At 42.2% G+C, this 22899-nt stretch overlaps 1 protein-coding gene across 1 annotated transcript in view; it reads right to left on the bottom strand.

The window, feature by feature from the left end:
- The window catches only part of LOC136877720 (uncharacterized), a 269242-nt gene extending 256224 nt beyond the window's left edge, over positions 1 to 13018 (bottom strand). The window contains exon 1 of the mRNA XM_068228718.1: positions 12880 to 13018. The gene's annotated coding sequence lies outside the window, so the exon portion shown is untranslated. The remainder of the gene's footprint in view (positions 1 to 12879) is intronic.
- Between the last annotated feature and the right edge of the window lie 9881 nt (positions 13019 to 22899).

Genomic DNA, 22899 nt, shown 5'->3' with positions numbered 1-22899 from the left:
TTATTATTATTATTATTTTAAAGGCCGTGATAACCTAGTAACATAGTCACTGACTCCTTACCATGACAGCCAATACAACTGGACAGCTGCGAGACAAAATTCCGGTACCTCGGTTTCTCCCAGTACCCTAATAGCAGTTAATGACTGCGTGTCGTACGAGGGGATTAAAAGGAGGACCAGGAGCTCTCAGTTGGGAGCCTGGGTCGGCGACCACAGTTCCCCTAGCTGAGCCTGGCAGTCAACTTGTTTCAGCCTCCTCACTTTCATTTTTACTGACCTGACCTCTATTGGTCAACTCTTGTTCTTTTTCGACTCCGACAGTAATAGGTTTGAGAGACTTAGGGAGTCTTTCATTTTCTGGCCCTTCGTGGCGCTTCTTTTCTTTTGCCGATATCTTCATCTTCGAAGGGTCGAAACTCTTCTTCCCCCTAACCCCCTTCTGCTTAGTATTAACAGAGGATGGTTGCCAAGTCGTACTTCCTCTTTAAATAAACAACACCACCACCACCACCACCACCACCACCACCACCACCACCACCACCAGCAACAGCAGCAGCGCCAGTTAATGAATGGAATGCCGAGCAAGTAGCTTCGCGGTTTGGGGCACGTAGCTGTCACCTTGCATTCGGGAGATAGTGGGTTCGAACCGACTGTCGGCAGCCCTCAATATGGTTTTCCATGGTTTCTCATTTTCACACCAGGAAAATGCTGGGGTTGTACCTTAATCAAGGCCGCGGTCGCTTCCTTTCCATTCCTAGCCCTTTCCTATCCCATCGTCGCCATAATACCTGTCGGTGCGAGTAAAGAAAATTGTCAAATAAAAACAAATTAATGGGACGTAAAACTCATCATTATTTGAAGAGGAGCATATAATCTGTCAACGCTACGCAGCCAGTTCTGTCCTGGGATAAAATATTGACACAACATAAGGCAGACAATATGTAAGATGCTGTTCAGGGTTTGGAACTTGCTACCGTCTAGGAGATAGCTGATGAAGATACTCGCAATAGCTATCTTAATTACTGATGTTTATAATGCTACAGATAAAGTCAAATTTCAACATCTTGAAGAGTTTGTGGAGGTTGAAAATACTTGGAGATTGAACATTTGAGGTACAGAAAAACATGCATACTTCTTCACTTCCACACACAAACACAATTCAGCTGAACCGTAATTTACTTCCTAATTTTTGTCACTAATGCTACTATTTCTCTCACATTCATGATACTCTCTCCCAAGTTGGTGGTTATCCGTCACTGGGAGAGAGAGGATCTTTCTTTTTTTTAAAATTCAGTCCATTCATTCATCCACTTAATCATTAATCATTAATTAATTCATTCATTCGTTCAGATTGGAATGTTCTCCCCCTAACGGCCGGGTTCTGCAGCGCATTTCATAAATTCACTCATTCATCCAATCACTCATTCATTCACGAATACTCTCTCCCCAGTTGGTAGCTATCCGTGACTGTATGAGAGGAGTCTTTATTCATTCATTCATGCACGAACACGATTCAGCCATGAAATCATTCATGCACCAATTCATGCAATCATTGAATTAATTCATGTAACTCTCTCCCAAGTTGGTGATTATCCGTGACTGAGAAGAGTATTTTTCTTATTTTATTTTTCTACAGGAACTCAGGCCATTCATTCATTCATCTATCCATTCATGCTTTCATCCATTCATATTAATTTCATTCACTCATTCACCCAATCAATCACTAATTCATTCACGAATTCTCTGTCCCCACTTGGTTGCTAGCCATGACTGGCTGAGAAAAGTGTTTATTCATTCATTCATGCACAAACACAATCATGAAATCATGCATCCACCAATTCATTCATTCATTCATTCATTCATTCATTCATTCATTCATTCATTCATTCATTCATTCAGTCCATTCAATGTATGTTGTAGTTGTAGGATTCCGTTAAAGTATGTGCAATCAATTCTATTCTACCATTTCTCTCCACATTATAAATTGTATTAAATCAGATTCCGTACTGTATTAAAAATTGTTTTTAAAACCAGTTTCGTTATGCTTTAATGAGGAACGTTCTTATTTTAGGATACTTAGAAATTCACATAGTCTATTTGAAAAGAAGTTCGTAATTTTCCTTTACCAGTCAGACAATGATTAAAAGGTAGAGAAGGGGGTGACTTAAGCTCAGGTTCGTACTACAAGAACTAGTTTTATGTGGGTATAATCGGGCACGCATAAGGGTAATGATCTCCATAACTTTGTGATAGTACATATATCACACCCTCGCACTGTATTCAGAAGTGAGAGATATTATTATTATTATTATTATTATTATTATTATTATTATTATTATTATTATTATTATTATTATTATTATTATTATTATTATTATTATTATACCGGGCGGTACACCTCTACGACGCAAGTTCAAATCTTGCGCCAATTGAAACTTCTCTACTGGAGAAACCCGAAACTTTAACAACTGAACTAACTCGGCTGTTTATCAGAAGATGCCACTGTGTGTTTTTTATTTGCTTTTGTTTTTCAGTGATCAAGAAGTGTGGACATTCTCTAACAGATGTCTCTACCAAAAACTATGGTAATACACTCTGGTGCAATGGAATGAACTCTCTTGAAGAAATTTTGTATTCATAAGTTTTGTCTTTACTAAATTTTGTTCTGTCATTGGTGGGTTGGCAATATTAAGTTTTCTTTCCGCCTGTTTTGAATTTAACCAATCCTAAATTTCTGTAATTAATTTCCCACCAATAAGGTGTTTCTTAATTGCCCTGTGTTCAAGTTTTTGCTGTCAACCAAAAAAAATTGAGTGGGTGTGTCTACTCATTCCTGAAAGGTCTCGAATTTTCCACGAGGGTATAAAAACTGCTGATTTTCTTGTCTACGGGCCACTTCAGTAACATCTAGCTTAGTGTGTAGATATGTAGCAGGGGGCGGGAAGCGCCCCGTTCTTCAGGCAGCAGCTCTTCATCAAGGTAATGGCCTCTTAACATCTTTGTTTCTCGCTAGCTCAGAAGTTTAACTCCTGGGGAAGGTTCGAAACCTTTAATATGTAACCTATATCTTTAAAATATGTAAGCCTTTCCAATCTTTGTAAATACTCCACTTCACTGGAACTGCAATTCGGGGATATTATTATTATTATTATTATTATTATTATTATTATTATTATTATTATTATTATTATTACTATTATTATTATTATTATTATTATTATTATTATTACTATTTCATTTATATATTTGTTCTTAATATTTTAAACTAAAAGTCTTCATATGTGATATGAGTATTTCTTTTTGGATAAACGGATGGGAAAACAGTGCTATTTCAACTCGGAACGTTCTGTGAGTCATACGGACATCCCAGAGTCCGATGAGGAGGCCTTGTTGATGGTGTTGTCATGAGACTCGGAAGTGGTTCGGGGAGACGTCCCGGAATGACCATAGGATCTGAGACACGTGATTGAATGGCCAGAATCAATTTAGACGTATCGTGTGAGAGGAAGGGGGGAAGCTGAGGTCTTATAGGCATGTGATCAAACGACGAAGAAGGCGTCAGGTTTTATATGTAGGCTCTTTCTTCTTTCTACCTATGTGATTTTTCCCTGAGTCTTCAATACCATACACCAACACCATCTCACCTAACACAAACTCTTGCCGTGGTAGCGAGTCTAACTCGGAAACCGGCAGATACTCCTTGTATCACTTCATACTCCTCCCTGCTATCTCTTTCTTATTCTTAGAAATAATAGCATGTCGGAGGCCATGTAGATTGAGTTGATGGTCACGCGGGGGGAGCGGGCTTTCGCCCCCCCCCCCCCGATATTAAAAAAAACGAAGAAGACTGGACTTCAAACTTTGGTGGAGCTGACTGGGCTAAAAACTTTGGTGGGGAGGACTTAAAACAGCGGAGAAGAGGAGATGTAATGTTTGTGGAACGTGGTCTTATTATGTTTTGTGTGAAGTGTGGTAATAACCTACAACTGTGGAGTGCTTAAGGCACTTGGTATTGTATCACTTGTGGCGGCTTGATGAAAGCTATGAGGTATTAGACTTTCCAGAATTTATGTTTTAGAGCGACAAACGTGTGTTGCTCAAGTGTATGTATTTTATGTATATTTTGGTGTGTTGATGAGTTGCTCATGCACGGATATTGTTCAGAATATAGTTAGTTATTTTAGAATCAGTGGAGTTATTGATGAGCCTAGGGGCAGTTCCTACCTATTTAGTCGTTTTCAGAAGGTTAGGTAAGACCTGAAGTAGATGTACCAGTACGCAGCTTTATGTACATGCCCTGGGAGAGAAAGAATTATCATGCTCTATCAAAATTCGAGGGATCCATTCTGGTGAGCTCTGGCGCTCATACTACGGACATTTCGATTAATTATTTTTATTAATTTATTTTATTTTAATTATGCTAGCAATGTATTCAGTTATTTCTTCATATATTTTGAATTAGATTACAATTTACGCCCAAGCGTTAGGCGATTAAGTATTTTATTTGATTCATATTTGATTATTTTAATCACATTGCAATGGTTACGAATTATTATCATTATTATTATTTACATAATATTACAATTTAAAACTAACAGAAAAAAGGTTATTTGAGCTTGAAATATCCTTCCAGATGGCTAAAATTTTTAGTAGCCTAATACAACTTCGAGTTATATAAAATTTATAACACGTAAAATATATAAGATTCCGTCGGGATACGAAAATTCTCAATATTCGAGTTATGGAAGTTTTCCTGTGATTACATTCTAGACAGCATATGCTGAGAAGTGTTCCTTAATGATGCATTAATAACAGAAAATACCGTGCTGACCAAAACATTGGTATTGCCTGGAGCATGCGAGTGAAGGACAACAGCTCTGGAATAAGGAAAAATACGGCCAGTGTGCAAAAGAAAAGAAGGAGAAGAAAAGAGTCGATTTTCCGTCTCTTCGCCGTGAACTTGGCATGATCACAAAGATTTTCATATTGTGAGGAGAACGTAAGGGCTTCTGTATTCTCTAATCCAGTTGGAATCTAATATCCCTATTTTTATAGTAGGTCTTATCTATAAAGTACCAAGCTCGATAGCTGCACTCGCTTAAGTGCGACCAGTATCCAGTATTCGGGAGTTAGTGGATTCGAACCCCATTGTCGGCAATCCTGAAGATGTTTCTCCGTGGTTTCCCATGTTTACACTAGGCAAATGCTGGGGCTGTAGCTTACGCTTCCTGCCCACTACTTGCCCTTTCCTGTCCCATCGTCGCCATAAAACCTATCTGTGTCAGTGCGAAGTAAACCAACTTGTTATATATATAAAGTTCCTGTGAGAGTGTTCGGTGGGATTAGTTCACAGTTAAGTTGTGATTGAGAACCAACTGAGGAAGACTTCCGAATGTGAGATATAAATTTACTGCACGCTGGCGTTTTACAAAACAGTTTGGTAAGCGTTGCCAGGCTCAATGGCTGACTGGTCAACTTCTTGGGCTTTGGATTTAGAGGTCCTGGGTTCGATACAACCTACTCTTAGGATTTTGGTCGTGAACGGTTAATTCCCTTTGTTCAGGGACTAGGGGTTTGTGCTCTCTCAAAGCATGCCTGAAATTCGCACACCGCCATCCTCCACCACACTCACACAGTTCCAAGTACACAGCATGCGCCGCTCACCTTATTATCATTATTAAGAAGAAGAAGAAAATGAAGAAGAATCTCGAATCGTATTTATTTTGACTATTTAGCAAACAACTACAAAATTAAACAAATAATATAATGAAGGTCCGCCTCCCGGGTGAAGTGATTAGTGTGGTCAGCTGCCAACCCCGGAGGTCCGGGTGTGATTCCCGCCTCTACCAGGACCTATGAAAAGTGGTAGGAGGGCTCGAACGGGGTCCACCCAACCTCGGGAAGTCAACTGAGTAGAAGGGTTTTCGATTCCCACCTCAGCCTAGGTTTTCCGTGGTTTCTCACTTCTTCTCCAGGCAAATGTCGGGATGATAACTAACTTACCGGGCGAGTCGGCCGTGCGCGTAGAGGCGCGCGGCTGTGAGCGTGCATCCGGGAGATAGTAGGTTCGAATCCCACTATCGGCAGCCCTGAAAATGGTTTTCCGTGGTTTCCCATTTTCACACCAGGCAAATGCTGGGGCTGTACCTTAATTAAGGCCACGGCCACTTCCTTCCAACTCCTAGGCCTTTCCTATCCCATCGTCGCCATAAGACCTATCTGTGTCGGTGCGACGTAAAGCCCCTAGCAAAAAAAAAAAATAGCTAACTTAAGGCCACGACCATTTTCTTCCCTCTCCCTTGTTTATCCCTCGGATCTTCACATCCCCCACTCCCACAAGGCCCCTCTTCAGCATAGCAGGTAAGGCCGCCTGGGCGAGTTACTGTTCCTTCTCTCCAGTTGTATCACCCGACCCAAAGTCTCACGCTCCAGGACACTGCCCTTGAGGCGGTAAGGTGGGATCCCTCGGTGAGTCTGAGGAAAAACCAACCCTGGAGGGTAAGCAGATTAAAAGGAAAGAATATACGATAATGACATATAATAACAAAAAAAAAAAAAATCATACAGTGGCTCCAAAGAGTATTCGTCCGTGAATCAACAAAGTTTTCAGCTGAAATAAATGACTGCGGTCCGCCTCTGTGGTGTAGTGGTTAGTGTGATTAGCTGCCACCCCCGGAGGCCCGGGTTCGATTCCCGGCTCTGCCACGAAATTTGAAAAGTGGTACGAGGGCTGGAACGGGGTCCACTCAGCTTCGGGAGGTCAACTGAGTAGAGGTGGGTTCGATTCCCACCTCAGGCATCCTGGAAGTGGTTTTCCGTCATTTCCCACTTCTCCTCCAGGCAAATGCCGGGATGGTACCTAACTTAAGGCCACAGCCACTTCCTTCACTCTTCCTTGTCTATCTCTTCCAATCTTCCCATCCCCCACCAAGGCCCCTGTTTAGCATAGCAGGTGAGGCCGCCTGGGCGAGGTATATGTCATCCTCACCAGTTGTATCCCCCGACCCAATGTCTCACCCTCCAGGACACTGCCCTTGAGGCGGTAGAGGTGGGATCCCTCGCTGAGTCCGAGGGAAAAACCGACGCTGGAGGGTAAGTAGATTAAGAAAGAAGATAAATGACTGCATAACACACATTATTATTATTATTATTATTATTATTATTATTATTATTATTATTATTATTATTATTATTATTATTATTATTATTGGCTTAACATCTCACGCTGAGGTGCGAGAAATTTGTCTTTCATTTACGTCACAGAAAATGTATCCGCACGTGGCTGACGTATTTTAGCACCTTCAGGTACCACCAGAGTGAGTAGGGATTATGACAAAAAACGTGTTGTTTTTCATTGAAGTGTATTTTATTGTAATTATTTTCTATAGTAATATAACGAGAGATCCAGATTGTAAAACTAAACAAGACGTAATGATAATGAAAGTGCATAAATATAAAACAAATCAACAAAGTTTTTAGCTTAAATAAATGACGTCACTGTCGGCAGACCTAAGGATGGTTTTCCGTGGTATACCATTTTCGTACCAAAAAAATTCTGGGGCTTACCTTAATTAAGGCCACGGCCGCTACCTTTATACTCCTAGCACTTTCCTATCCCATCGTCGCCATAAAGTCTATCTGTGTCTTTGTGACGTAAAGCAAATTGTAAAAAAAAAAAAAAAAATCAATGACGTCATAACATACAGTATTATAACGAGAAAATTTTATCCCATAGTTAATGTTCTAAAAGCTTCTTAGATTAATTACAATAATCACAAATATCGATAACTCCGTCCTCCAACATGTATTCGTCTGAGAGCGGAAACACAAACACCGTAGGCTTGTCAGCAGCGCAGACAGCGCAGACACAGACTTAGTACAGTGAGGACAGGATTTTTGTAGGTAGTAGGGAAAAGAGGGACAGAACAGATACGAAATAACAGAGGAAAATCAGATTATAGTACGTCAATTTAAAGCAGGTACATCTTATAAAGAAATGGGTGAAATGTTCTACAAGCCAATCAAGACAGTGAAGAGTTTTATGGCATAAAAGTTCAATAACACAAAACAAAAACACCAAGCCGCTCCAGGAAATGGCCGTCCACCCATCTTAACTGAGGCAGGAAAGAGGGAAAAGAAGGCATCAGTCAGAAAAGTTTTAAAATATTCAAAAGTAAGTGCAATGAACATTAAAGTAAAGATCTTGAATGAACCAGGACCTGCAGTTTCAGAGAATGCTCTCTTTGAAGCTATCTTTCACAGGCAAACAACTCGTACAAAGCAAAATATAAACCAAGCGAACAGAAGAAAGACAAATATATACATGCAATAACCAGCAAAATACGGACTTTCGTCGAAAGTAAATTTAACTTTTCTTTCCGGCCCCGCGGTGTAGGGGGTGTTTGTGTCGTCCTTAATATTCCTTTCCTCAGATTCAACACTTTACACTTTCACAACTTCCAAATACACGCAGGTTCATAACATATGGTGCAAAGTAGAGGCAAAAGATATTTCTAGGTCGATGCCCCGAATAAATAGCACTTTTAAAAAAATTAACATTAACAAGTCCGAGAATAGAGTGACATTGTGCAGAACAATAAACAATGAGATGGAAGAAACTTGACCTACCGAGTGAGTTGGCCGTGCAGTTAGGGTGACACAGCTGTGAGCTTGCATTCGGTAGATAGTGGGTTCGAACGCCCACTGTCGGCAGCCCTGGAGGTGGTTTACCCTGGTTTTCCATTTTCACTCCAGGCAAATGCTGGGGCTGTACCTTAATTAAGGCCACGGCCGCTTCCTTCCAACTTCTAGCCCTTTCCTATAGCATCCCACCGTCGCGTCGATGCAACGTAAAGCAAATTGTAAAATGAAACTTTACTGTTACAGGAAATATTGCAAGGGGTTCGGTACCCGAGTGTGAGTGGTATTGGGACCTTACATCTTATTGAAGGTATCATGGACCAATATGGATACTGTATACAGATGCCAAAAGTGTGGAGGTTGCGTGTCTGACTGGGGATTACATTTTTACCTTGGACAATGACCCGAGGCACACGGCTTTTTATACCAGGATGTGACTACTCTATAATATCCAACATTATGAGCAGAACCCACCCCCGTCACCGGATAGCAAACCAGTCTAGCTTTTGTGGATGTCCAGAAAACAAGAACAACATCCATATCCACAAAGAATAAGTTAAAGGCAGTTTCTTTTTGAAGTGGCATAAATTTCCCACTGACAGTCTGGTTAAGTTGATGCCAAGAAGAGTGGCAGAGATTTTAAAGAGAAAAGATGGTCCTATGAAGTAGATTGAACTCCAAAAGCAGTCTTGAAATAGCAAGTTGACGGTACTTCTTAAAGACCGCATTAACAACCGTTAAATTGTTTTAGTTTGTTTTGACAACAAACACAGAAAAAATGTGGATTTTTATTTCCTTTGTGAAATTACGATTTATACAAAAACAAATTAGCCTGAACCTACATTTTTCTTTTCCAGTACATAATCTTACTCTGCGTAAAAATAAATGGCGTATGGCTTTTAGTGCCGGGAGTACCCGAGGACATGTTCGGCTGGCCAGGTGCAGGTCTTTTGATTTGACTCCCGTAGGCGACCTGCGCGTCGTGATGAGGATGAAATGATGATGAAGACGACACCCAGCCCCAGTGCCAGCGAAATTAACCAATTATGGTTAAAATTCCTGACCCTGGCGGTAATCGAATCCGGGACCCCTGCGTCCTAAGGCCAGCACGCTAACCATTTAGCCATGGAGCCGGACTTACTCTGCGTAGTTATACTGCGACGAAAACTTCTTGGAGCCATTGTAGGTATTCATAACCTACACAGAAACAAAATTTTCAGCATGGATACGGTTTTATCTTCGTATTTAAACTCTTTGGGACACAGTCTCCAAATATGTCGGCATCGTCAGAGTAACAAAGTTACCGAGCAAGTGGCTCCGCGGTTTGCGTCACATAACTATCAGCTTAAATTCGGTAGATAGTGAGTTCGACCGTCCTGAAGGTGGTTTTTCGTGATTTCCCATTTTCACAGCAGGCAAATGCTGGGGCTGTACCTTAATCAAGGCTTCCTTCCCTCTCCTATCCCTTTCTTATCCCTTCGTCGCCGTAAGATCTTTGTGTGTCGGTGCGACGTAAAGCAAATTGTAAATTTAAAAAATGCACACAATTACGTAACTGTATTACCAAAGACAACTGAAGCACACTTTTAGGAAAAAATCCACGAAGATGTTTCTGATAGAGATAGGTGCAATAATAGGAAAATAGAAGTAAGAAAACGATAATTCTGTGACGATAGACAGCTGTCTTTTAAATTATTTTTATTATTTGCTTTATGTCGCGCGGTCACAATAGGACTTATGTTGACAATGGAATAGGAGTGGAAAGGAAGAAGCCGTGGCCTTAATTAAGGTACAGCTCCAGCATTTGCCTGGTGTGAAAATGGGAAACCACGGAATACCATCTTCAGGGCTGCCGACAGTGGGATTCGAACCCACTATCTCAAGAATTCTAGCTCACAGCCGCACGCCCCTAACCGCACGGCCAACTCACTCAGTAGACAGCTGTTGACTGGTTGAAGTTCCTGAGATTCTTATACCGCATTGGTCATTGGAGCCATGCGCTAAACAGTCATTCCAATATGTTTCGTTTTTCATTCATTCATAATGTATTTTTATTGTATTGTATTAGCACAGTCACTGAAAGTTATTAATAGCCATTTTCGGGGCACGGATTTTGGTTGACCTAAAATACTTTTTAAAACCTGTAAAATTACCTCAAAAATTCTCAAATAATGTCCTAAAAATAACAAAAATAACTTAAAACACCAAAGCATTAACTGTTTATTTTTAAAACTAAATTATATACATTTCTAGGTATTTATAGTTCTTCTTTTCAGCATTTTTAGGTCAACAAAAACCGTGCCCTGACAATAACTATTAATAATGTTCAGTGACTGTGCTAATAAAATACAATAAAAATACATTTTTCAATGAGTGAGGTACATTGAAAACGAAACACATGTAATTTTTACATTACAATATTGCAGTTCTTTGTTTTGGAATCACGGTTTTCCTTAGAAGCAAAACGTAAGAAAATCTGTAGGTCGTAACTGTTTTGACATCATGGATCCATAAGAAGATATGATCTGAAAAGGAAAATAACTTTCCTATAAATATAAACGTACTCCATACTTTCGGAGATGAATATTCACATTAACTTTCCACTCTAATACCTAGATAAAGAGACTGGTAAATTTATTGTGCGTTCGATGGGTTCGATTCCCTGCATTGCCAGGAATGGTAGAGGTAGATTATTACTACCTGATGGCTTAAACCTGCGCGGAGCCAGGAGTTTGGAGGAGATTGGAGGTAGCGGAAAGGGTAGCATAAAATGAAATGTAAAAGGTGGATAAAGTTAAAAATCATCAATAAAAAAATTAATGATGATAAAATAATGGCAAAAAAGTAGAAAAATGACCTAAAAATAAAATACAAATATGATGAAAAAATGACAATAAATATGCATTCCTATATGCCATCTACGGAATGTTAATATAAGTTATACCGGGAGAGTTGGCCGTGCGCGTAGAGGCGCGCGGCTGTGAGCTTGCATCCGGGAGATAGTAGGTTCGAATCCCACTATCGGCAGCCCTGAAAATGGTTTTCCGTGGTTTCCCATTTTCACACCAGGCAAATGCTGGGGCTGTACCTTAATTAAGGCCACGGCCGCTTCCTTCCAACTCCTAGGCCTTTCCTATCCCATCGTCGCCATAAGACCTATCTGTGTCGGCGCGACGTAAAGCCCCCTAGAAAAAAAATATAAGTTAGCAATATCTATGACCAATCAAACCAAATACCATGGCGCAACAGCCCCAAAGGACCTACCAAGCGACCGCTGCTCAGCCAGAAGGCCTGCAGATTAAAAGGTGTCATGTGGTCAGCAGGGCGAATCCTCTCGGCCGTTATTCTTGGCTTTGTAGACCGAGGCCGCCATCTCACCGTAAGGTAGCTCCTCGATTGTAATCACGTAGGCTCAGTGGACCTCGAACCAGCCCACAAATACAGGCAAAAATCCCTGACCTGGCCGTGAATCGAACCCAGGTCCTCCGGGTAAGAGCAAGGCTCGCTACCCCTCCACCATGGGGCCCGCCAATATCTATGACGCACCAATTAAAATATGTCATGTCATCAATATCGGAGCGCTGGCTGGTTGTTCTCAAAATATTCACCGCTGAAAGCACTCCACAGTATTCATCTAAGTTTATTTTTAGCAACGAATTTATTCAAGGTTTTAATGTGGTTCTTACAAAAAAATATCCATTTAACATGTTTAGTGAATAATTTTGAAAATTATAATTATCTATAACCTATGTTTATAAATCCAATAATGCAATGAATGAAGCTCCCATCTAGCAGCGGGGATAGGAATTGTGCCGGCTGCCAAAGCCCATCGCACTCCTCTGGGGCAATGACAGATGAAATGAAATGTTATTGGAGAGTGTTGGTGGAATGAAAGATAAAAGGGAAAACCGGAGTAAAACCTGTCCCGTCCCCGCTTTGTCCAGCACAAATCTCACATGGAGTGACCGGGATTTGAACCACGGAACCCATCGGTGAGAGGCCGGCGCGCTGCCGCTTAAGCTATGGAGGCTACCTAAATCTATAATAAATATAACATTTCATCAGTAGAATAACAAGTGGAAAATTTTCGGCCATCATCTGGTAAAAATAGAATTATGTTAAGGGGTGAAATCTGATGAAAGAGCTTTTAAGATCTTCGTCCTCTACACGATCTACTGTAATTCCACCACTAGTGCCTATAATTCCCTAGCTACGGTGATATGCCTGTTCTCCACTCACCTCCGGTCGCTGTCAGAACCTGCTCGCTGACCGTCTGTCGACTCACGAGATACGAAGACTCAGCGCCGAGGAGGTAGTGTGGTCTGTAGACCTGCCACGAGGAGGGAGCAGACGGTGAAGTCCCAGAGCCTTACAAGGACGAAATCTCGTTGGCCTTGTTGCATCAGGAGTACGAGCAATATTCTGAGGAGGAAGCTCACGCGATTACACGGAAAACAATGGAATCATTCTCAGAAAAACGATTGCGTTTTCTTCCACGAACTGCTATGATATGTGGCGAACTGTTTCCATTTAGGTGTCATTCGATCTTGTCTACCACAGGGCTGTCCAATAGCTTTGCCCGTGCTTCTTATACTTTTAAAAGGTCATGGAACACAGGCACAACATCATTTATTTTGGGTCTCGTCAGGACAGTCGGATAAAATTTGTTTCGTTCGATTCAGGTAGAGGTCGGTGACATTTGAAAGTATACGGTACAGTATAAAAGCGAGTCAGTGTCGATGGTTTTTTAGCATGTTATGGACAGTGGCGTAGCTGGGTTCTGGGAGACCCCGGTGCAGAATATCCAAATGGGGCCCCTTACTGCGACTGCCAAACATGAATTCAGGAGTTTTACATCAAATGTATATACGCATTATATTACAAATTAGATTTAGCCATACATAAATAATTATGCACACGTAATACTTGATTTTGCAAATTAGAAAAAAATGTAATCAAAGAATGAGATAATATTCTTATTTGACTAAAACGTTTGGCACTTAGTTATCGTTACAATATGATCAGCAGGATCAGGACAGGTATTATTTAGGACTTACCAAACTAAAATAATAATAATAATAATAATAATAATAATAATAATAATAATAATAATAATAATAATAATAATAATAACAGGCATTTTATATTAAAGAAATCTTGGTCCTACATGGATAAGTTAATTAAACTGTTTATAACATTAAATTGTCCGCCTCTGTGGTGTAGTGGTTAGTGTGATTAGCTGCCATCCCCGCAGACCCGGGTTCGATTCCAGGATCTGCCACGAAAATTTGAAAAGTGATACGAGTGCTGGAACGTGGTATACTCAGCCTCGGGAGGTCAACTGCCTACAGGAGGGTTTGATACCCACCTCAGCCATCCTCGAAGTGGTTTTCCGTGGTTTCCCACTTTTCCTCCAGACAAATGCCGGGTTGGTACCTAACTTAAGGCCACGGTCACTTCCTTCCCTTTTCCTTGCCTACCCCTTCCGATCATTCCATCCCCCTACAAGGCCCCTGTTCAATATAGCAAGTGAGGCCGCCTGGGTGAGGTACTGGTCCTTCTCCCCATTTGTATCCCCAGTGAGTCTTGTCTGGGGGCATTGCTCACAGACCCATCCCACCTCCAAATGCCCCAACACCACCACCCAACCGCCTCGATGTCACACCTGCGGTGAAACCCATCCGACTTACTTCCGTCAGTGCAAAACCCGCCCTCCACAACCTGAAAACCGTCACGAATTAGTCGCCCCTGTCCGTACTATCGATTCACCCACACAACTAACTCGTTCCAGTGTTTCGCCACCCTCTGTTGAAGACCTCGTATGATTCACCACCCTCTCCCTCCTCAATATTTTTCCCTACCACAACCATTTAACCCTATCTCACCTCCAAGCGGTTTTCAACTAAACCCTCAACCTCCACTTCGTCACCATCCACTCCGGCCTCAACACTCACTTCTAATTCACCCGCTTAGAAACCATCGTTTAATGGATAGTCATCCAACCCCCTCCTATCTCCATTTACTTCCTTAACATCCGCTCATTCCACGACCACCACCATCATCTTCAAGCCCTTACCGTACAGCACCCCTGTCATGCCATCCTAATGAATGAAACAATGCTTCGACCCCGTATGAATTCCCACCTCCCTGGTTTTACGCTTCATAGAGCAGATCACCCACTAGACCGCGGAAAATGAGGATCTGCAATTGCTATCAAATCATTCCTCCCTACTCGCTTCCACGCTTCCCCTCACCCACTTGTTTTCCCTGAATCCATAGCTTCAACTGTCCACTTCCACTCCCTCACTCCACACCTGGCCACCATTTATAACCGCTCCTCACAATCCCTACCTATGGACTACCTCAACCACCTACACATTACTTTTCCACAATTCCTACTCCTATCCGACCTTAATCTAACAGACCCTTCAGATTATGAGATGACCACCTTCAATCAGTTCCTTGACAATATTGATTCCTCCCGCATTCCTCTTACTGGCCCATCCCGTCCGTGCTCCCAGACCACTTCCGATGCAGTCGCAACTCACAACTCTCTAGTCCACCTTCTCACAGTCTCCTTTCTACCCATTGTCGGCAGTAACCATCTCCCCATTCTCCTTCAATCCTCCTCCCCCTATCCCGATAACTAACATTGCCCGAGTCGACTGACCGCTACCACCTTACCAGCAACCTTCCTACGGTTCCTCCCCATCTAACAGATCAAGCTTCCGTAGATGCTTTAGCTCAATCTATACAAACCTCCATCTCCACAGCCTCCAAAGACCATATCCCCACCAACCTTTACCTTTACTCCCCTTCGAAACCTCGCCTCCCCCCTCCCGCGCCATATTCCTTCACCACCAGAAACTTTCACAATCCTATCTTAACTAATACTCCCGTACCCGCGACACATATTTCCTCCGTCTACATCACCAAACCATCAGAACAGTTCGAAATTACCTTATAGATGTATTTTCACTGGAGTTTAATCCTGATGTAAACATGGTATGTCCAAGCCTCCGCCAAAGAAAGAGTTGTGATTCGCTGAGCGTGTAGTACCGACCTCCATCCCGTCAACGTCTCGTGTTCGGACGTATAGGGCTGCGCATCGCATACGATAACAGTGCGAAGATCTGAACTTCTGAATAAACCGACTAAACCTGGATTCTGTTCACTTAGTCCTCGGAGAATTACTCCGAAGGCCTGCACTGGTAACCCAGACTACCAGCTCGCCGCCCGACAAGTGAAGCTTCACCATACAACGCCGCTCCTGGTCCCAAACCTGTACCAGTCTTAACTCCTCTCACGCCCATCCCTCCCAATATTTGGTGCCGCCTTTTCACTCTCCTGGGTCACCAAAGCTCTCAAACGTATCCTATCCTTTATTATGGCAAAGCCCCAGCAAACATCTCGGAAAAGCTGGAGATACTGTCCCATCACTTCCCACAATGTTTCAACCTCCAAACCAGTCCATACTTCTCCCTAGAAGATACACCACTTTACCAATCTATCACATCCTCCCCAAAGCTCAACACCCTCCTCCACCCATATCCCCTCCCAACATCCTCTCAACATTCCTGTTATACATGTGACCGGTTGGGACATCAAGAAGCCATCGAATTAATTATGGTGTTAAAAAAATGTTCTGAAAAATTCATGTATTTGTTTTAAATTGTGTTGGAAGAAAAAGACTTTCGGACTCGTGAACATTTTGAGGATTATTAGTATAAAGAAATACAATTTTGAGAGTTACGTAGAAAGAACTGATACAATCTGAAAAGAACGACATTTTGGTACTTCGTAACCTTGTGAAATTTTAATGTAGGTACTTTTGATTGGTATTATGTAACTTGTGAAATTTTAATGTAGGTACTTTTGATTGGTATTATGCAACCTTGTGAAATTTTAATCTAGGTACTTTTGATTGGAATTATGTACCCTTGGGAAATTTCCGTGGCATGTACTTTCGCGTCAGGAGGTTCCTGCACGTGCCGATTTTAGAAGGACAGTTCTAGTTGTTTCCGGTTTCATCACATAGAATGATCTCGAAAAGAGTTCTCATTGGATATAATAACAGGGGTTTTAATTGGTGAATTTGAGTGTCATGGTAAATTCAATGGCCTGATCAGCTATCTGTGAGTTTCTACATTTCCGTCTTCGGGGTCCTCGTGAGAGTGAGACAAGCTTTCCGCGTCTTTGATTTCTGACCAGGCCTAAAGAGCAGACGCGCTCGTCTTCTATCCCGTCATGGGGATACCAGCCTCTAGCGTAAGCGCTATTTCTATTTTTGGACTTGAACTTTAAATGTAAAATTTACTTGGAGCGCCGGAGTCTACCCTCGGTACCCATATTAGCCAATTTGTTCGTCGAAATTACTTAGTTTCCAACTAGACATTTACATTATATTTTGAAAGAAATTCCCTTTTTGTTTGTTCACGAATATTGGAATTAGATTGTAAAATTAGCATTCCCTTTTCTTAGTTTATGTTTTGTATTTAACATGTAAATTCTGATTTCCCTTGGGATTGCCTCCCGTAGCTCTGTTTCATCTTAACGCATACCAGTTTATGGTATTTTTAAGGCAGCTATTTGATTGGCCTCTGCGTTAAGATTTTTATAACTACCACCCTTTATTTTCCTTATTAATGTTATACGTGTCCCCTTCTTAAATATTTTGTTATAGAGGATTAGCCTTTTGTAAACTATGGTATGTTTTACTTATCTCAAAGTAAATTTAAATTGCCATCGTCTGTAACTGCTTTGATATTTTTAAATGTCGTTGGTATGAACCTCATGCTGCCTAGCATATTCATTTCTTTAATTTTCATTTACTGTTTAACTTGTTGTTTTGTTGTCGAATAATTTTGTAACATTTCTTCAGTTTGTTAATTCAGTAAATCTATAGTTTGAGGTGATTATCGTGTACATCTTTTTCTCCACAATTTCGTACGTTCACATGAACTTCCTAGGGTTTCCACGCCTGCTATCCACATCCTTTCCGTAGTTGTCATGTTGATTAACCTGATACATTTTTCTACGCAGTTTCTTGTCTATGAAGCTTGTGTGCGTTTTATATTTTGAAGGTGTTTAATATTTACTCATTCATAAAGTTCATTATTATTTTTATTCTTGTTTATCATGTGTTGTGTCACCGGCACTAGGTTACAACACCCACTGATATCCATGAGGTCTTTGGTAAGACCAAAAATACCACCCCTGGGCCTGATAGAATCCGACACCGACACATCCAGTAGGCCCCTCCCTCCCTCTTCTCCCTCCTTGCCATCCTATTTGCCTTTATTCTCTGCATCGGCTACTACGAAATCTCCTGGAAACAATCAACTATGCTGTTCTTTCCCAAGCCTGAGAAACCTCTTTCTGAACCTGATTCGTATCGCCCTACTTATTTAAACCCAGTTCTTGCCAAAATTCTCGATAGATCCTAGTCCGTCGTCTTCACCCACCTACCTGGCCACAAATAACCTTCTACCTCTTTCACAATGTGGTTTTCGTCCTGGATTCTCCCCTGCAGATCAACACCTAAACGTTATCCAAACCGTTTCCAACCAGGTCAACCTTGGCCAACCCTCCCTCCTCATCACCTTTAACTTCCACGTGGCATTTGACTCCGTCTGGCACTCCGCCCTTCTTTTTAAACTCCATTTCTTTGCTCTTCCTGACACCTACATCCGCCGCATTTGCTTTACGTCGCACTGACACAGATAGGCCTAGGTCTTGTGGCAACGATTGGAGAGGAAAGGCCTAGGAATGGGAAGGAAGCGGCCGTGGCCTTAATTAAGGTACAGCCCCAACATTTGCCTGGTGTGAACATGGGAAACCACGGAAAACCATCTTCAGGGCTGCCGATGCGAGCTCACAGCTGCGCGCTCCTAACCAAACTCTGACAGGTCAGCCCGAATATACATCAATAAATTTCCTATGGCGTCCCTCAAGGCTCCCCCTCATCCCACCTTCTGTTCATCATTTTCGTAGTCGACATCCCACAAACCTCCGCTCCTATCAAACTCCTTCACTTCGCAAATGTTACTCCTATTCTCGCTCCCCTTCCCTCAGTCTCTCGAATAAACCAGCTCCTTCAATCCTACCTTGACTCCTTCATTTTCTGGTGCGACCAATGGCATCTCCAGATCAACCTATCCAAAACACAGCCTATCCTCATCCGTCGTAGTCGTAACAGTATCGCCGTCACCCGGGATCCCAACCTCCTCCGTCTAACAATTCGCCACACACCACTAACTACCCAACCCACCCTCAAATACCTTGCTATTACCATAGATGGATTTCTGACCTTCCGCCCCCACTTCCAGACTCTCCGAACCAAATCCTCCCGTAGAGCCCAATTGGGGCGCCGACTGGCGGACACCAATTGTTTTAACTCCTAACTCCTCACCCTCACCTACAACTCCTTTATCCGTTCCGCTGTAACCTACGGATTCACCGTTTGGGCAGCTGCCGCCAACTCCCGACCCCTCCTATACAGACCACTCTTATCCATAGAACGTCGCCTTATCCGCATCGCCCTTCGCCACTCTACCATACCGCTGACTTCTATATAATGTTTCCGATTCCCAAACTCGACACCTATGTAACCATCCTAGCATCCCGCTACTTCCAGCACTCCTTGAACCGTAATCATCCCATCCTCTCCAACATCCTCAAGACCCCTCTTAATTCCCCTCTTCGTCCCTTCCCCCCATTCACTTCCTTCGATCCCACCAAACTCCATCCCCAACTGGACAGCGCGGAGAGACTGAGTAGGGGTAATCAATTGCTACAATAGATTCTACATGGTAATAGTAAAAAACAACTATCATCTTGGCTACAACTTAGTACATCACTCTTAAATGTCTGACTGAATGTCATGGACGAGCAAATTCCTCTCGAATTTGTATTTTCTTTACGTATATATCTACAATTTTCCTCCTCAACATCCAAATGATGCATCGTAGCCATTGACATACTATTACGTCTTGTATCTACAAATGTTCCTTTATATTGCACTTTGTCTATAACTAGGATGGACATGCAGGGTCTTTTAGTTCACCTACATCGACATACATATTTAATTCGTTATGATTTATCTTAACTATTGTGAATTTGTTGTTGAATATATATATATTTTCAATGCACATGTTCGGCTCCATGGCTAAATGGTTAGCGTGCTAGTCTTTGGTCACAGGGGTTCCGGGTTCGATTCCCGGCAGGGTCGGGAATTTTAACCCTCATTGGTTAATTTCGCTGGCACGCGGGCTGGGTGTATGTGTTGTCTTCATCATCATTTTATCCTCATTACGACGCGCAGGTCGCCTACGGGAGTTAAATCAAAAGACCTGCACCTGGCGAGCCGAACTTGTCCTCGGACACTCCCGGCACTAAAAGCCATACGCCATTTCATTTCATTTTCAATGCATATATTTATCCACCTGCATATTATTGATATTGTAAATTATTCTATTTGTACATCTTCCGCAAGAAAAGCAAAAAACAAAAAGAGCTACCTATTGTCATTTTAAATTCTCCTCTCTATGTTACTGTATCTAGAAAGTTTATTAGAAAAAATAATAATAAGAATGGTAGACTAAATTCATTGTAACGGTACTGGTAAATATATTTGTGTATTATAATCTATGTATGTATGTTTAGTCCTCAGCCCGAAGGCTGGTTGGATCCTCAACAGCTCCGCCATCAGCTGTCATAGATGGCCTAGGCATCACTGAAGAGGCGTACTAGGGAATTGAGGAGTGAGGTAGTTTCCCGTTGCTTTCCTCACCGAGCCAGAAGTTGCTAGTACACATCAGTCTGCCAAGCCCTCTGAAATGCATGCACTAACTGACCCTATGAGCAACATTTTCACACCATTCATAGCAGGGACTGGCTGCATAAGGAATGGCATTACTAGCATCGCTCATACCTCAGTCACTTTCATTTTGTCAAAGCCAAGGGTAAGGCAGAGACAGTTCAATGAAAGTAACAGTATTGCTCTAGCCCATACCAGAAGACAGAGTGCACTGTAAACACTACATCCTGCCAGCAAAGGCACTTATAATCTATAACCGTCAAAAAATTGCAACAAAGTTTGTAGTCAATAATGTCCAGCACGGTGAATATTTTAAAATTAATTATGTAAAGACCAATATTCATCACAATCTGTAAATCTCCTTCTGTGCCATGTATTCGAAACCAAATCCAATAAAGCATCTATCCTAGAGTCATCCCACCCCCTTCCTTTCCAACACCTCACTTCTCCACTTACACACCTCACACATCTCTCACTTCTTCTCCAACCCACCCGAAACTCCTGGCCAGAGAGAGGGTGTTATCATGTAGGTGGCCCGCTCCTCGCCCTCCGGGAGAGGAATGAAAAGTTTCGTAGACAGGTAGATAGAGAACGAACATAGACTGTATGCAGACAGTCCAGCGACTACCTACACCGCAAGTCATGCAAAGACGTTTCCCATCTTTGAAAGGTGCACCGAATAGTTGGACTGAAGTCTAGACGAAAGGTTTCGCCTCAGGACACACACCCATTAGCCTTACTTACTCTTATTTTCAATATTCTACTCTATTCTTCGTATTTTCTGGCCAGCTCTTGTATTATGATTGTAATATTCATCTAGTTTTCGGCTGTGTCCTTTCTCGCTCTCAGAATATATATTCTAGGCAACAGTCTTTAGAAACTTTTATTTGCATTGCGCTCTGGCAACATAAAGAGTTTGTAAATATTAGGTTAGGCAGTGTGTTAATAATTTCTGTAATAGATCAACCAGCTCCTGCAATTTATTAGTTAAATGTTCATATTCAGGTAGCATTGTCATTCGACAGCAGAATATATTTAAAGAGATTGTTCTTTCTTTTTGGTCCGCCTCTGTGGTGCAGCGGTTAGTGTGATAAGCTGTCACCCCCGGATGCCCGGGTTCGATTACCGGCTCTGCCACGAAATTCGAAAAGTGGTATAAGAGCTGGAACAGTGTAGCTTGAGCAAGCGGGGAGAGAGGACGTGTAGTGTAGAGCGTGCCGTGAAGTATGGTGGAAGTTGAACAGTACCGGGCCGCCATCGAGGGGTGGCAGTGGAAGCAGGAAAAGTACTCGAAGAATGGTGTGGAGCGAAACGAAGAGTTGGGAAAGATGCGTGGAGCGGTACTGGTGGCAGCAGTGATAGCTGTGCTTCTGGTCATTGGAGGGAGGGGGTGGAAATAATGCCTGGCCCGAATACCAGTAGCAATTTCAGCTGGGAAGACTTGGCAGCAATCAAGGAGATAGTGAGGGAAGTTAAACCAGTTGAAGGAAATGATGAAGGAGCAGTCAAAGCAGATAGGGAATATGAAGAAATGGCTGGAACCAAAAACAGAAGAAACGATGAACAAAACGTGTAGCAACGAGAAAGAAGTAGAGCTGGTAAGGGAGAAAGTAAAAAATCTAGAAGAGGAGGTGCTGAAGTTGAAGAAAGAAGCAGAAGCATGCAATCAAGAAAGAATGAAGAAATCCATATTTGTTCATGGTGCCCAGGAAGATGAAAAGGAAGGCAAAGTGGACGTAATTTGTAAAGTGGTGGAGGTTATTCAGAATAAGATGAAAATAAATTTTAGTTAAGTGGATATAGACGATGTGGAAAGAGTGGGTAAAGCTAAAGGTCGCAGACCAATTAGAGTTAAGCTACTATCTTCTTCAATGGCAGAAATAGTGTTAAGGAATGCCAGTAATTTACAAGGATACAAAATCCGCGTAATGAGAGATACGGGTAGAGAGGTAAGTGAAAATATGAAAACTCTGAAGCGACATCTATGGAGAGCGAGACACCAAGGGCTGAAGGCGCACATAAGGGGGCAGCGGCTGGTCGTATCAAAGGGAAAGTGGTTTAGAGAGTGGCCAGTGTCAAAACTGAAAGGGATGGACAATTATGTCAGAACGGAGGAGGAAGTGATGGCAAGGCAAGAAGGAAAAAAGGACACAGAGCGAGTTACGTAACGTACGGAGGCAAGCGAAGAAAGCAACCCAGGAGGATGTGGGCAGTGCAGGGCGGACATGGAAAAACGGAGTTGGGAGTTGGTGAGCGAAAGAGCGTCTCAAGAATCGGCAGGAGCAGAGTGCAGTGGACAAGTGAACACTAAACGTGGTGATAGGCGTGACGAACATAAAGGAAAAGAAGCTATGAGCAAAGGAAGAAGTATGAGTCTAAAAGACTTGTGCGGTAAAAGGTATAAAAGTTTGGAGGATAAAGAATGAAGAGAGCGACAAAAA

Source organism: Anabrus simplex, chromosome 7 (genome assembly GCF_040414725.1).
Source record: "Anabrus simplex isolate iqAnaSimp1 chromosome 7, ASM4041472v1, whole genome shotgun sequence".
Lineage (NCBI taxonomy): Eukaryota > Metazoa > Arthropoda > Insecta > Orthoptera > Tettigoniidae > Anabrus > Anabrus simplex.
This window is presented reverse-complemented; position numbering and strand designations above follow the sequence as displayed.